The sequence below is a fragment of the Schistocerca gregaria genome, chromosome 1 (genome assembly GCF_023897955.1).
Source record: "Schistocerca gregaria isolate iqSchGreg1 chromosome 1, iqSchGreg1.2, whole genome shotgun sequence".
Taxonomy (NCBI): Eukaryota; Metazoa; Arthropoda; class Insecta; order Orthoptera; family Acrididae; genus Schistocerca; species Schistocerca gregaria.
The window spans coordinates 467,244,862-467,250,861 of NC_064920.1; the positions used below are offsets into that span (position 1 = coordinate 467,244,862).

A 6,000-nucleotide genomic window follows, 5' to 3' on the forward strand; every position below is an offset into this window, starting at 1 on the left:
TAGTATGTGCCTTCTCCCATGAACGAGCCCCAAGCCTATAAAATTGCCACGTTAAACATCAATAAGATACAGTCGTACTGGCGGCTCCGTAATTTACAAGATTTTGTATACGCAGCGGATATCGATATTCTGTTACTTCAAGAAGTCGCTGCGATTGAACTTGACCGAATAACTGGTTATACTACTCTCTCCAATTCCGGGAGCGGTGCGAATTTAGGGACAGCGATTCTGTTAAAAGAAGGGATTGTAGCGACCGACGCAGAAAAACTGCCTGATCATAGAGGGATCGCTGTCACTTTCCATCGGACACGCATAATCAATGTTTACGCCCCGTCCGGCAGTAGCAATAGGCGTGCTAGGGCTGAGTTCTTCACAAGCGCCATAGTCCCACTTTTTAGGGGAACCTACGATCGTATAATTTTTGCGGGTGACTTCAATTGTGTCTTCAGTCCAAAAGACCAGACGAATAATTTTAACAAATCTGGAGAACTAGAACGTATCGTCCAAGACATGAACCTCATTGACACATGGGAGCATACGCACGGAGCGGCACCTGGGTTCACTCATGTCACGAACCACTCTGCAAGCCGGCTAGACAGAATCTATGTATCGGCGTGTATGAAGACTCAAGTCCTCCATTCCGAAGTTTGGCCCACAATTTTTTCCGATCATGCCGCATATATTTGTACTGTTAACATGGTCAAGCAAGGCACATTTCGCGGCAGAGGTTTCTGGAAACTTAACAATGCTCTCCTTAACGATGTTGACTGTCACCGTGTCTTTAACGAAACATGGGAGGCATGTGAACGACGGGTTGCACAGTATGCCTCCGTTACTGAATGGTGGATAACACATGCCAAACCAACTTTATCAAAAATGTTTAAACGCTACGCTCGGGACAAATCCTGGTGGCAACGGCAAACGTCTGAGTTTTATTTTACTTGTCTCAGGGAGCTCTACCAGTCCGATGTGACTGTACCTGAAAATTTTATGCAGATTAAAAAAATTAAGGCAAAATTATTAAAACTTCAGCGGCAGCAGGCAGAAGGCTTTCAAATAAGGTCCAGGCCCCAGAATGTGATAGACGACGAAATGACATCCATGTTTCACGTCATTCGTGAAAATAAGAGGGGGCGGCGGAGATTAATAACTCGTCTTCAGTTGAGTGAAGGCGTTGCGCTCACGCGGCAACAAGACATACGGAACGCACTTCACAATCACCTGGCAGATCTGCTGGCAACGACACATACCGACGATGGAACTCACGATGAATTACTCAATAACTTGCAAAGGACTTTGGGTGCTGCTGAAGTCGAAACTCTCATGCGAGAAATTGATGAAGACGAATTGGATTCTGCGCTATCACGAAGTCCGAAAAATAAAACGCCGGGACCCGACGGTCTCACTGCCGAATTTTATCTCACTTTTTGTGACAAATTAAAGCCCAAGTTGTTGAGTATGTTTAATGAAATTTTACGGCCTGATTTTAATGTTCCTCAGGCTCTCGTGGAAGGCATCGTGGTTTTAATCCCTAAACGCCCGATGTGCAGTTCTGTTGACGATTTTCGGCCGCTCACTTTACTGAATAGTGACTACAAAATTTTAGCACGTATTATTTCTAATAGATTGAAAATGTTGATGAATACTGTCATTGGTCAGTACCAGACCAGTGTAGGTGTCGGTAGGACGATCTTCCAAAATTTGTCTCAATACAGGGACGTCATAGCCATTGCAGATGCGTGCAAGATACGGTGTGCGCTAGTTTCCCTTGACTTTTCAAAGGCATTCGACAGAGTAAACCATCAGTTTCTCATCCGGACGATGCATGCCATGGGATTTCCAATACGTTTTATCAATCTTATACATGAGCTCCTTCGTAAAGGAGTAACTCGACTCATGGTGAATGGCCAGCTGAGCGCATCGATTAATATTACTAATTCAGTGCGACAGGGATGTCCTATGTCAATGGCCTTGTTTGCCATTGCCATTGAGCCTTTGCTTGTCACCTTGACACAGCGTCTACAAGGATTAACCATCCACGGCATTAAGATTGTTTGTACTGCATATGCGGATGACGTCGGATTTTTGGTCATGGACGAAGGTGAAGTCGAGGAAGCCCTTCAGATCGTCAAAAACTACGAACTTGTTGCGGGTGCGAAGTTGAATGCCAGGAAATCTGGCATTATGCACATAGGACGCGGCATCTCGCTGCACCATCACGGTCAGTTGCAACTACTTTCTAAAATGAAATGCCTTGGTATTGAGTACAGGAGCAACATACAGCACACAATTGCGGTGAACTATAGGAATCTCCTGGCAAGTATGCGTGCTTGCATGCAGACCCACTACCTAAGGAGCCTTGATGAACTGCAGAAAGTCACCTTCGCTAATGTCTACCTCACCTCAAAGATTAACTACGTTGCACAAGTACTGCCCATGCCACAGGAGACAGCGAAGCGTATGATGTCCGCTCTAGGCCATTTTGTCACACGTGGACACATTTTTAAAGTCAAGTACGATACGATCACTCTCTCCACGACCGATGGAGGCTTAAATTTAACAGATGTTCGTTCCAAGTCACGAGCTTTGTACGTATGCACCACCTACAAACGGTGGAGGTCGTTACCGAACAGTCTAACGGCTCACTTGTTAACCGAAATAGCGCCGGCCTGCCTGCAGCCTCCCGTCTCTGTTCAACATATTCCGCCTGCGCTGACTCACTTTAAGAGCTTTTTCATTGAGTTCAGTTACGTACGGTCAATTCTTCCAGAAAATGAGCTTTCCGTGGTGAAGTTAGTTTATAATAAACTACTGGCAACCAAGAACAGGAACAACATCGAACACAAATACCCCAATCATCGCTGGCCAGTGATATGGAAAAACATGCATAGCCGTGATTTACCAACGTCAGTGAAAGCCTCTTGGTACAGGGTCGTGAACCGTAAAATAAGTACCAACTCACGACTTCATGCTCTACATTTGGCTGACTCACCTTTGTGCCTTACGTGCAACTTGCCTGATACTGATGAACATCGCTTTCTGTGCTCCACTGTCCAAGCAGTTTGGCTATGCATTCGCCGAAAACTGGCTACGATTATGAGGACTTCCCAGCTTTGTATTAAACCTGAAGATTTCCTGTATCCGGATTCAGTGCCGTACCCGAACACCAAACGGAACTCTGTCAATTGGTTGAAGGGTCATTATGTTCATTATTTACAGACGCAAGAACCCAAGAGTGAGGCGGCGTTCTGTCTTTACCTGGCATTACAGTTTCACATACTTTCACAGACGAGACATTACAGGAAACGATATGCGAATTTTTTAGAAGTCGTTCTTCGATGAAAGAAGTATTTTTTTCTTTCCTTCATTCTACATTGCTTTGTTTTTTTTTCTTTTCTTCTTCAAATGTCACAGTGACGTATACTGAACAGTGTTACGACAAGGACTATTTTATATTCTTCTGTTTTTCTAGAGGACCAGTATTCCTTGTTTTCATTTTCTATTAAAAAAAAAAAAAAAATATTCTACTTTGTCACCATTGCGGGACTATGCATTAGGTTTCGAAGTATCTTTGGTTGGGAATTGGAATAGTTCAGAAGAATAAGTAATTCAGAAATCATGGCAGATGAAGCCGACGCCGAAGAAGGCGATTTATGGCGAGCGCAAGGCGGGGCTGAAGGGAGGGAGGAGGCCCTATTTAAAAAAAAAAAAAAAAAAAAAAAAAAGCGGTCTAAGGCGCTGGTTTTAGGCACCAGTCTCTTCGGAGGCGTGGGTTCGAATCCCACCGTTGCCAATTTTTACGTCTCATTTTTTGTGCTGCTGCGGTGTTTTATCGTGGGGTAGGACACAGCTCTTGTGACGCGCCTGTTGTGTAGGTAGCGTGGCCGAGAAGTCTAGGCTGCTGGTTTCAAGCACCAGTCACTTTGGAGGAGTGGGTTCCAATCCCACAGCTGCCAAACGTGTAAATGTTTCCTGTGTCGAAGACGGCTGCACTTACTGCCTGCAAAGAAAACAGCTTCTGCTTCGTGAATTGCCGTAGAACAGTGTGTGGTGCAACGACAGGATTTGTAGGCGCCTTTTGCTCTCATCATTGCTGGCGTTCGTCTCGACGAAATGCCTTCAGAGTACGCCGTTCTATAACGTGAGAGAGTGGATTTTTTACAGTTGTCGTCAGTTAACCGTGTGTGCTTGCTGCGTTCGGTAAAGATCGCTGCCGTCGTTAACCAGTATGGTCTAGTGGCTAGGATAGGTGGTTCTGAACCAGGAGGCCCGCGTTCGATTCCCGGTACGGGAAACGCGCATTTTTGTTGCTCCTCTTATTCGACGTGTCTCGAGTTTGGTCGACTGACGCTACGCTGACGCGTGCAGAAAGCTACGTTAAGTATGATTCACGGCAACAGCCGACGGCGAGAGAGATGCGGCTTCTGTCCACTTGTTATCGAGCCACATACCTGTAGTGAAGAGGCTTGGAGGACTGTAAGACATTGCCCCGCCACGGAGGAGACTGCAGCTAACCACTGTAGTTAGTGTCCTGACAGTGCAGGCTCGTTCATTTGTTTGTATACATGTGATGGAGAACGTGTCTGACACTGCTGTGGCGTGACACTGTGGGCTGGGCTTTGCTGCGTACCGCCACTTGCAATCCCGCCAGCTGCTTTTGAGGGCGCCTCCGTGGCCGTGATCGTCTAGTGGTTAGGACATGGCGTTGTGGCCGCAATAACCCCGGTTCGAATCGTGGTCATGGCAGTTTTGAAAGTTTTGCCTTGCTGCCGCTGCTATAGCGATAGTGCACGAGTACTCGACATTACAGTGCTCTCTTGATTTTTCACTCGTGTTGCGCAGGCCACAGTTTATACTATCACTTCATCACCAACACGTAATGTCGCCTCCCAGAGCGCGGACGTCCGCTGCTCTCTGCAGTCGAAACGGGCAGTTGTTTGAAGTGCGATGGTTGAGCAGCCAGTGCCAGCAGAACAGGAAGCTGTGACGTACACTGTTTCTACAAATGCTAGGAACACCGGCGCCCAATGCAGCCAGCGCACGTAGCGTGGCCGAGCGCTCTAAGGCGCTGGTTAAAGTCACCAGTCTGTTCGTAGGCGTGGGTTCGAATCCCAGCGCTGCTCCTCCTCAACAACGACAGCTACAGACAAGTGGCGTCGCTCCCATACGGCGGGAACGGCATTTTCGTATTGTGGATGGCCTAAAGAGACGCTTCCAGTGGGAGAGCAGTGGAAATACATGGCACAGCGATTGCCAAGACACTTAACGTTTTGCCGCTCTTGGTCAAACGGTAACGTGGCCGAGCGGTCGAAGGCGCTGGTTTTAGGCACCAGTCTCTTCGGAGGCGTGGTTCGAATCCCACCGTTGCCAATTTTTACGTCTCATTTTTTGTGCTGCTGCGGTGTTTTATCGTGGGGTAGGACACAGCTCTTGTGACGCGCCTGTTGTGTAGGTAGCGTGGCCGAGAAGTCTAGGCTGCTGGTTTCAAGCACCAGTCACTTTGGAGGAGTGGGTTCCAATCCCACAGCTGCCAAACGTGTAAATGTTTCCTGTGTCGAAGACGGCTGCACTTACTGCCTGCAAAGAAAACAGCTTCTGCTTCGTGAATTGCCGTAGAACAGTGTGTGGTGCAACGACAGGATTTGTAGGCGCCTTTTGCTCTCATCATTGCTGGCGTTCGTCTCGACGAAATGCGTCCGGAGTACGCCATTCGATAACGTGAGAGACTGGATTTTTTACAGTTGTCGTCAGTTAACCGTGTGTGCTTTGCTGCGTTCGGTAAAGACCGCTGTAGTCGTTAACCAGTATGGTCTAGTGGCTAGGATAGGTGGTTCTGAACCAGGAGGCCCGCGTTCGATTCCCGGTACGGGAAACGCGAATTTTTGTTGCTCCTCTTATTCGACGTGTCTCGAGTTTGGTCGACTGACGCTACGCTGACGCGTGCAGAAAGCTACGTTAAGTATGATTCACGGCAACAGCCGACGGCGAGAGAGATGCGGC

The 6,000-nt window shown here is 47.5% G+C and overlaps 1 non-coding gene across 1 annotated transcript; it reads left to right on the forward strand.

The window, feature by feature from the left end:
• The first annotated feature begins 5,289 nt into the window (after positions 1 to 5,289).
• On the forward strand, positions 5,290 to 5,370 carry Trnal-uag (transfer RNA leucine (anticodon UAG)). The gene has a single exon. It is a non-coding gene; the product is annotated as a tRNA-Leu (tRNA).
• The last annotated feature ends 630 nt before the right edge of the window (positions 5,371 to 6,000 follow it).